This window comes from Oratosquilla oratoria, chromosome 24, assembly GCF_046742065.1.
Source record: "Oratosquilla oratoria isolate Oo_2021 chromosome 24, ASM4674206v1, whole genome shotgun sequence".
NCBI classification, from domain to species: Eukaryota; Metazoa; Arthropoda; class Malacostraca; order Stomatopoda; family Squillidae; genus Oratosquilla; species Oratosquilla oratoria.
Window position 1 is genome coordinate 51,761,927 of NC_134800.1, and position 10,000 is coordinate 51,771,926.

A 10,000-nucleotide genomic window follows, 5' to 3' on the forward strand; every position below is an offset into this window, starting at 1 on the left:
ATCTATTTATTCATTATTCATTTATTTATTCATATATGTATTCATCTGTTTATTTCATTATTTATTCATTTTTCTACTTATTTGTTGTTTTAATTATACATTCATTTGCTTATCTATTTATTCATTCATCTATTCATTTAGTCATTTATTTATTTATTTACTTACTCACTTATTTATTCATTTATTTGTTGGTTTATTTATTTCTTATATTTTATTTTGTTGTTTTATTTATCGATTCTGTTTATATATCTATTCCTGGAAGCTCGCTGGCTGAGAGGGTTAGGGCGTCGTCACTTGCGGCGAAGGTCGAGGGGATGACGGTTCGAACCCCGCCACCGGCGAAGTTGGACCAAGGGCATAGTTCAATAAATTCCACGCTACTAAGTCCTCTGTGAGGGGCACCGTCCTAGCCTTACGATAGGGGGGAGTTTGTGACGTTAAACCATATCATCATCATATCTATTCCTGTACATGTATACGGAAAATACACAAAGAGGTACGTGGAGCTTATAATATCAATAAATGATAAAAATAATGAATCGGGAATACACATTATGAAGTTGCTTGTTCGATGCTGTTGAAATCAAAAACGTTTAAGAAATGCTTTTGGCTAAGGCTTCTCTTGACACTTCAATTACAACGATCGCTCACACGCTTCTCAAGAATTTCTATTTTTCTTTGGTTTTCATTGTTACTCGTTAATTTCACTTTGGCTATTGTCCTCACCTGTGCACCGTTGTGCGACAATGAATGTCGATCTCGTCTTGTAACTATGTACCAAAGCGTTTACATGAGAACATAAGAATGAAGGAGACTGCGAGAGACCATAAGGCCTACACTAGGCAGCTCCGTATCCATCACCACCTGTCATCCCCATCCATAAAGTTGTCTAATCGTTTCTTTAAAAAACTGATAGTTTCAGCGCTTACTACATGGTTACTAAGTTTATTCCATTCGTCGACCACCCTTTTAGTAAACCAATTCTTGCCTATTTCCTTTTTTAAATCTAAATTTGACCTGTTAGCTGGCATTGCCTTTGGCCCTGATCACAACCAAAAAGTGCCACAGTTACAGCAAAAGCTGTGCGTCTCCTGAAGTTGATTTTTTTTATTTTTGCCATCACATTGTAATATGACCATCATACGCAGTCAGGGTTAAACGGTGGTGGTGTGACATCCTCGTTCTTAAGCCATGTTCCTCAGCTGAATAAAATCGCAAAGGGTAAAAACTATATTTCTACAGTTATATCAACCAACTTTTACACTACGAAGTCACCTTTGGTAGCATTATGTTTCCTAATGGTTGCCATATACTTGTAAAGACATCTACCAATATAGCATAGATACAAAGAATTTCAAAGACACCCAATGCAAGTGCCTTATAGCGTGCAATCATTATCCACTGCTCAAGAAAAGATGTCAGTACAATAGTAAAATATGACCATTTCACTTCCTTCCATTGAAGGTTCAGACAGTTATTCTGGCTGTTACCAGGTGACTTTAATCATTTTAGGAAAACACCCTTGACTTCTTCGTAAGATGATGATAGCGTCCTTGCCAAGTGGTAAATAGTCTCACAGCCAAGAGTTCCAGTTCCAGTTTCAGAACTATTTAATCTATCTATTATATATATATATATATATATATATATATATATATATATATATATATATATATATATATATATATATATATATATATATATATATATATATATAAAGGTGAGTGAGAAAAACACGAATTAGGATCCAGGTTTATTTCTGACTAGTTTTACACAGAATGCTTCTTCAGAGAAATGTGTTAAAGAAATAATAATATGTAAGGATAGATAGTATGAAGGGGTAAGGGGAAGGTGATGGGGGAGGGGGGGCTAGGTGAAGATTCAAGAGTAGAAAGTGAAGAAGATGAGTGGAATAGAGTGGTTTAGGCCCACTTGCTTAGTTTTATTTTCATTCTTGACTGAATAGATTGGAACTAAGGGGTTTTATTTGGGAAAGGAAGGTATGTGCAGTTCTGATAGTATTGTTAGTGTGGTGATGTGGAACTTGGGATTCGTCTCTGGTTCTTTGATTTTTTGAGGTTCGTATTTATTTTCTATTTATTTATTTATTTATTTATTTATTTATTCATTTATTTACTTATTTATTTATTTACCTATTTATTTATTCATTTATTTATTTATCTATTCATTTATTTATTTATTCATTTATTTGTTTATTTATTTATTTATTCATTTATCTATTTATTTATTTGTTTTACAAATTTGCAGCTCCACCTTCATTAGGAACAACGAGTGAGGTAGGTCACTCCATATGTACCCTAGGAGCATACTCCATACTGAAGCGAACACAATTAAGTCTCGTATGCACAGACAACGGCTGATTTGGATTTAGGGAGTTACGAATGTGGTGCATAACACATAATTTCACAAAAGCTATTCTAGTTGAGTTCACTAGTTAAGAAATGGAAAACATTTCATGCTGCAGAGTACATTTCTTCATATATTTTGAATATTTTTGTATCTCTTTATTACTATTTCACTTTACTTTTTTATTTCAATGTTCAATCTCTTTCATTGGTTCTTATATATGTATTTGTCGTTATTTTCTATTCCAAGTGTAGAATATTTTCAAACATATAATTTATTGATACATATTGAAGACCAAGCATAAATTAATTGTTTTCAAATACACACTATGAAACCATATTTACTAGTTTACACAGGCCCGGTCAATTGCTGTCTATAATGGTAAGTATTTGTATGACTGCACATATGTCAATATCTAGCGCTATATTAAATATATATTGTAATTTTTTTCAAAGGGTGCTCAATACAGTATTCATTTCAAATCACAATTTGAAATATATATATACATATACATATATATATATATTTATGTATATATATATATATATATATATATATATATATACATATATATATATATATATTTGAAAACAATGTCCTGAGATGAATCCTCGGCCCAGTATATGATGAAAAGGAAGGGAAATGGAGACGAAGACATAACAGGGAAATTAGAGATCAGACCGGACAACCGTACATTCAGGATGAAGTACGGAGAGGAAGAGCAAGGTGGGCTGGACAGTGCGTCCGAATGGAGGCAGATAGACTACCAAGGAAGGTGATGGAAGGAGGAGTAGAGGGCAGACGACCATTAGGGAGACCCAGGCACAGATGGATGGATGGAGTAAGGAAGGACGTGGAGAGGGTGGCACCAAGAGAGGACTGGAAGGAATTGGCAGAGGAACGAACCATCTGGAGAGGCATAGTGAAAGCGGTGAAGGGCCGTCAGGGTTGACGTAAGAGTATGTGTGTGTGCATATATATACATATATATATATATATATATATATATATGTATATATATTTGTATATATGTATATATATATGTGTGTGTATATATATATATATATATGTATTATATATATAAATATATATATATGTATTATATATATATATATTTGTATATATATGTATATATATATATATATGTATTATATATATATATATATATATATATATATATATATATATATATGTGTGTGTGCTTATGCACATCATTTTGCATTCTTATACACCCATTACGCCTTTCCTTCCTCGTCCTCTCTTTTTACAAAGCAATATTCATGAGGTTTATTTCCTTAATTCTTGGCAATTCCTCCGGTTTCCTTTCCTTTTGTAACTGAGCTGCAGTCACGCATTTTTCTTGTCATTCAGAAACCTTTCCTGGTCTTTGCACGTTTACAAAAGTCTATCAAAAAATTTCCGCCAAGAAATTGCCTCTTTCTTCTTTACTTATTTCTCGTCATTCCGTCTATTTCCTACGTTTTTCCATCAAATAAAATATATGTCGTCTTCTTTAGGTTTTCGTTCTTAAAAAAAAAATATATATATATATATATATGTATATATATATATACATATATATACACATATACATACATATATATATATATATATATATATATATATATATATATATATACATATACATATATTTGCACTTCCATTTCTACTTTAAACTTAATTATGTCGGTGTTTTTTTTTTGTATCTTTTATTTCCTATTATTATTATTTTTTTTTTTCATTCGTGTTATCAAAGTGATTTCTCAGCGTGTCACAAAATCACCGTTTCTTGTGCCTTATCTCCACCTACGCTTTTTTTTTTTTTTTTTTTTCCTCCCTCTTTTCACTTTTAGGTGCAAGTTACTCCAATATTCACTTTTGGCCTTTGAGCTATATTTTTTCAACTTCTTAACGTTCTTTCATGTTAAATTCTGTCTTATTTCTTGTTTGTAGTTTCTTTGCTGTTACTGAAATTAATATTCATAGTTTGCTTTTACTTGACTAGTCTGTGAATATATTCATCCTATCATTAGTCTGTTTTCATTTCTGTTTCTACATATTTCGTGTCACAATTTTTTTTTTTTTTTTTTTACTACACCGCCTCTTTGGACTGATACAAACGTCTCGCCTCTCGCACAATCACTCCTCCATCTTCTATATCTGAACTAGTCGAAGACTTTAGAGCACATCCGAAACGCCTGGGCTAGACCGCATTCAAGTCCAGACATTTTACCATCGTTACACAATCTGATACCATCTGGAACTTACATCCATCTAGAAAAAATGGCGGAACTAACGGGATAGGACCCGCACGTTCCCAAAACGTATGTAATAGTGTTCGGGCCGGCCATAGGGGCCAGAACCAGAGATAAAGGGTCTCTAAATGGAAGTGTCCATTCCATATTTGAACTCTCCAATGTTCATCTTATAATGGGTTGTGATTAATGGTTACAAACTATTTGTACTATCCTCTTCCTATGTGATGATGATAATGATGATATGGTTTAACGTGGAATTTAATGAACCATGACCTTGGTTCAACTTCGCCGGTGGCAGGATTCGAACCGCCATCCCCTCGACCTTCGCCGCAAGTTGCGACGTCCTAACCCGCTCAGCTAGCGAGCTTCCTCTAACTATGTAAAATAGGATTTTAAATTTAGATTACTTTTAAACCCCATTTGACGCTGGAATCCCCATGCCTGACCTACGTACAAAAATAGAAGATAGATTGAAGCAAAAAATTTCATCAAAATTTGCAAAAATGCTGAAGATCCACTACAGTGTACAAAGTTTGACGGCCTATAGGTAGTCTATAAATAGGAATTCTTTTTTCATGAGGGACCCTGCTCCACATTTTGATTTCTCGCATCCGTTCTATTTTTCCTATTTAATTGAATTTTATGAGTATACATTTCTTCTAATTCGATACCCACTGCACCAACCAACCCACCTCTACGAGACATCCATCGGACTGTAACTATCGCTGCATCACTTACATCATTCTCTGCACCAACCAACCCACCTCTACGAGACATCCATCGGACTGTAACTGTTACTTGAAGCAATTTGGCCTGCGCCCGCCCAGTGACAGACAGACGCTGACGAATAGGCTCCAGACTACACGAATCGCGGTTGCCTGCCTATAATGAATGCCTATGTATTTTATTAATTATTGACATAGTTTTTTTATGAATTTATAAAAAAAAATTGGCATCCGACCTAGATATGGACCAAAAGGTCTCCTGTCGGCATGCATGCTCTGCCTTTGTAATCTCTGCCTTTGTAGGTTTTTTTTTTCAAGTGAAATACTATCAGTGACGAACAGTAGAAGTCATACGAATTTGAACCAGATCTGGTGGAGATAGGGAGTGCTTGTCAGAAATCATACCAAAGCATATACAATCCAATCATAAATATTTTGATATTTGTGAGATAAATGATTTACGTCCTAAAGGTCTTACTCTACCCGTGTATACCAACGTCACTTAATCAGTGTAAAAAACTATGTTTGACGATTTGAATGATGTCTGCCACAACATATATATATGTATGAATATATATATATATATATATATATATATATATATATATGTATATATATATCTTAAAGGGAAAGACCAGGATTCAGGATTACCCTCTATGCAAGCTCCCCATCTACTTATACACTTCTCACCTTACCACAAGGTAACTTGATGGAGTCAGGAATCCTATCAATGTAAATTTGTTCAGATCTGTCTCAATACATAACCATTTCTGCAAGAATTGAATAGCCTCCTTGGATCTTTTACAGAGCGTTCCTCACTTTTTTTCGTTCTTTTTTCTTTAAGCTTCAAGACAATTTCTGCAAAAAAAAAAAAAAAGGAACACAATTCACTGAAGAAATTTATAGGACAATTGATAAAGAACTAAAGGCTTTTGTATTTTCCAAAGCTATTGTGGCGTTGATGTTGTAGTAGACACGACTGAAAACTGGAAAGCGAATGCAATTATCAAAGTTTGTGCATGTATGAAAAAAATTGTATCGCAATCCTATGGTCCATGAGTCGAGGAGTATGTACTCGTAATAGGAGTAGGTATAGCGCGACAATCCTTTATCAAGTTCTTTCATTGCTCCTTCTATATAAACCACTTCAGGACTAGGATGGAATACGTACACGCATACGTACACACACACACACACACACACACACACACACACACACACACACACACACACACACACACACACACACACACACACACACACACACACATACACACACACACACACACACACACACACACACACACATGCACGCACGCACGCACGCACGCACGCGCTCACACACACACACACACACACACACACACACACACACACACACACACACACACACACACACACACACACACACACATATATATATATATATATATATGTATATATATATATATGATTGATAACAGGAATTTTGAATCTAAAGATCATGCTATCATTTCAAGAACTTTTTTCTTTTCTATGAAGAACAAATATAATGCTTAGATGACATCAGTACCAATAATTATATCATTATTCTTTTCAACCTTATCTATTTGTTTATTTTATAGCATTTCGGGCCTCACCAACAAAGCAAGGAGGATTAGGATTGAGTCCTCGACGGAACTTAGGGATTGAAGAGCCATTGCCTTTGCTGACGTCACACTTAGAATCTTTGGGATTTAAATCGACCACCTTCGGCTTCTTGCCTTTAGACGTATTTCTCCCGTCACCTCGTTATCACCACTACTTACCTTGGTTTGCTTATAGCAGGGGTCGGCAACCTCTGAAACGTGTGCTGTACCACGAATCAGTTTCTGCATGTATGCCTCCTCGAGGTTCTCGATGTTGATGGCTTAGAATTAAAGGGAATTGTGGTTGATAAATGAGAAATCTGTTCACTGGGATCCATTCAGTGTTGTACAAATACATATATATGTATATATATATATATATATATATATATATATATATATATATATATATATATATGTACAAACAGATTCAATAAGGAAGACTGACAGAGTGAGATAAATGGAGAGAAAGAGTATAAGAGAGATAATGAGAGAGAAGATATATGTATATATGTATATATATATATATATATATATATATATAGAGAGAGAGAGAGAGAGAGAGAGAGAGAGAGGGAGGGAGAGAGAGAGGGAGGGAGGGAGAGAGGAGAGAGAGAGAGAGAGATTTTTTTAACATTTGAGGTTCAAGAGGTTAATCACTGTAACATTGATCTCCACTTGGTTTAGGTTGAAGGTAACTGAAATGCAGCGAACGCTTTCATCAACGTTTATTATATAAAAGATTTGATTACATAATGGGCCTCGTCATTAGCATACACTGACTAACAATATCACAGATCACAGATACAACGGAGAAGGAAGTCGGGGTTCTGCCGCTCTTCCGTCAACGGTTGGGGTAAAAGGTTTGAGGTCGAGAGAGTGAGAGAGAAAGCGAAGAGAACAGGGAGTTAAAGTGAATGTTTTTGTTCGGTTTTAGGTTTAGGGAAGGCGGGGTAGGTGTGGGTAAGAGCAAAGGTTGGGTTCTGATAGGGTAAGGTCAAGATAAGAAAAGGTTTCAGGGAGTAGAAGAAAGGTTGATAAGGGTGAGATTCTGATTATTATACTTAGGCTAAGAGACCTTGTGAGCTCGAGTTGTTGTAAGGTAAGGAACAAGTAGAGGAACGTGGTGATGGGGTAGAGAGGTCGTGGCGTCTAGACTGGAGTCTTCATAGAGACCCTATTAGGGGGGATAAGGGAACTGCGGGCGTGTGTGTGTGCAAAGACCACATTCTCTGTGCTCTTCAGCTAGTGCACAAGCAAATGATATGTATGAAAGTGGTGCACAGGTGGTTCGACAACAACTTGGCCCAGCTATGGGCTTCGAGCTTAATTGGGATATGCAGAGTTAGATTGGGTTGATTTTCTGGGGTTTGGCATCGGCCACATAAGCGCGGGCACATTATGCTGTGGAAAGTTTACCGTAAATGGTTCATGGAAATGGAAATGTGATAGATGAGAGTAGTTTGTGTCTGTGCATCCGCCACCACGGTGTGCGACATAAGACTGGTGGCAGCGGTGGGAGAGAAGGAGAGGCCTTGATTTGATTCGGAAAACTCAGTTGTAGCATAGAAGGAAAGCAGCGCTAAAAGGATGAAAAGGGAAAATTTCAGTAAGGCCTGTTTTCATCCGACACCAATTTCGGAATTGAAAAGTATTTCATGTCAGCGCAAGGGTGTATATTCTTGTGTGTGTGTGTGTGTGTGTGTGTGTGTGTGTGTGTGTGTGTGTGTGTGTGTGTGTGTGTGTGTGTGTGTGTGTGTGTGTGTGTGTGTGTGTGTGTGTGGCCTATGTGTATGTGTGTATGTCCGTGAATTTATATTCTCGTTTGTGTATGCACGTTTGTAATCATGTCATGTATATTTCTAAATCTGGGACTGGATTCACAAAAAATATCGAGCAAATATTTTTCTAATAATTCACCTTATGGGGTTTCCCTTCAACTGAAGAGAATCACCTGGTGGCAGGCGGAAAACGTACAAATCGAGTTAGGCAGTGAAAATGTTAAGACGAAAGAATCACAACTTTCTAAGTTCCTTCCAGAAATCAGTACTACTCTAAGATTATCATTCTCTTCAGCTTATCCCTAGTTTTTACGACAGTGTTTTGGGGTGGTCTATACCGGCATTTGATGCGACAAGACGTTGTGAACAATCTGTGAGATAATTTGTCTGAATACTCTACTCGAGATATAGTTTGAGAGGTGAAATTTAAACCCTTTGAGGCACACCATCCGAGCTTGGTGTTTTTGTGAGTCCAGGCCCTAGGTTACAGCGACTCCAAGTTTTGACCTAAAGAAAAGTTGTTTCTTCTCCGGATGCAAATATGGGGTTCATTTAGGAATTAGCTTGAGGTGATACTAATGTGTTTCAGGATAACTTTGAATGCTCATTCAATTATCTATGACCCTAGAAAGTCTGATAATTGTCGAATTAGGTATTAGGTTAGCACTGGATTTACAGGCAAGGTTGGGGTAGGGTAGCTTAAGTTGGGAAAGGTTCAGTTTGGTATACATGCTGTGCCAGATTTATGGAAAATACCTGATTGAGAGTTTGGCTGGCGACTATGATCGTCTCTATTCAGCTTAGAGTCGTCCACCAAACTACGATCTTACAGTCGGGGTGTGAAAAGAAGAATGTGCTGTGTTGTGTGCAACATGGACGATTATTGACTTGTTTGTATGTTTTGTGTGTGAGCGTCGAGGATCAGGTATTCATATGAGTAAGGTTGGGTACTATAACTACTTGAACACTCTTAGGTACTGAGCCATTGAGCCTGTGAGTACGTCCACAACTGAAAAAAGTATCATATCCATCTAACTATTTCTTTGTCTGTCTGTACGTCTGTGCGTGCATTCGTCTGACTACAGGTCCATGTGTCTGTGTCTGTCTATCTGTTAGAAGGACTTGTCAAATGACTGGTGATTGACTAATTGTCTGACTGACTGACTGACCGACCGAATGACTCTCAATGAGTTGACTTAACATGTGTACGGTAGTGATCTGGTTATTTGGTTACGGTTGATAGCGGTTTGTGGGTGAAAGGA

The 10,000-nt window shown here is 36.5% G+C and overlaps 1 protein-coding gene across 1 annotated transcript in view; it reads right to left on the bottom strand.

The window, feature by feature from the left end:
- Positions 1 to 8,639: 8,639 nt before the first annotated feature.
- The window catches only part of LOC143038347 (protein sax-3-like), a 272,969-nt gene continuing 271,608 nt past the window's right edge, over positions 8,640 to 10,000 (bottom strand). Inside the window, exon 11 of the mRNA XM_076207378.1 lies at positions 8,640 to 10,000. This exon is cut by the window's right edge and continues 1,558 nt beyond it. The gene's annotated coding sequence lies outside the window, so the exon portion shown is untranslated.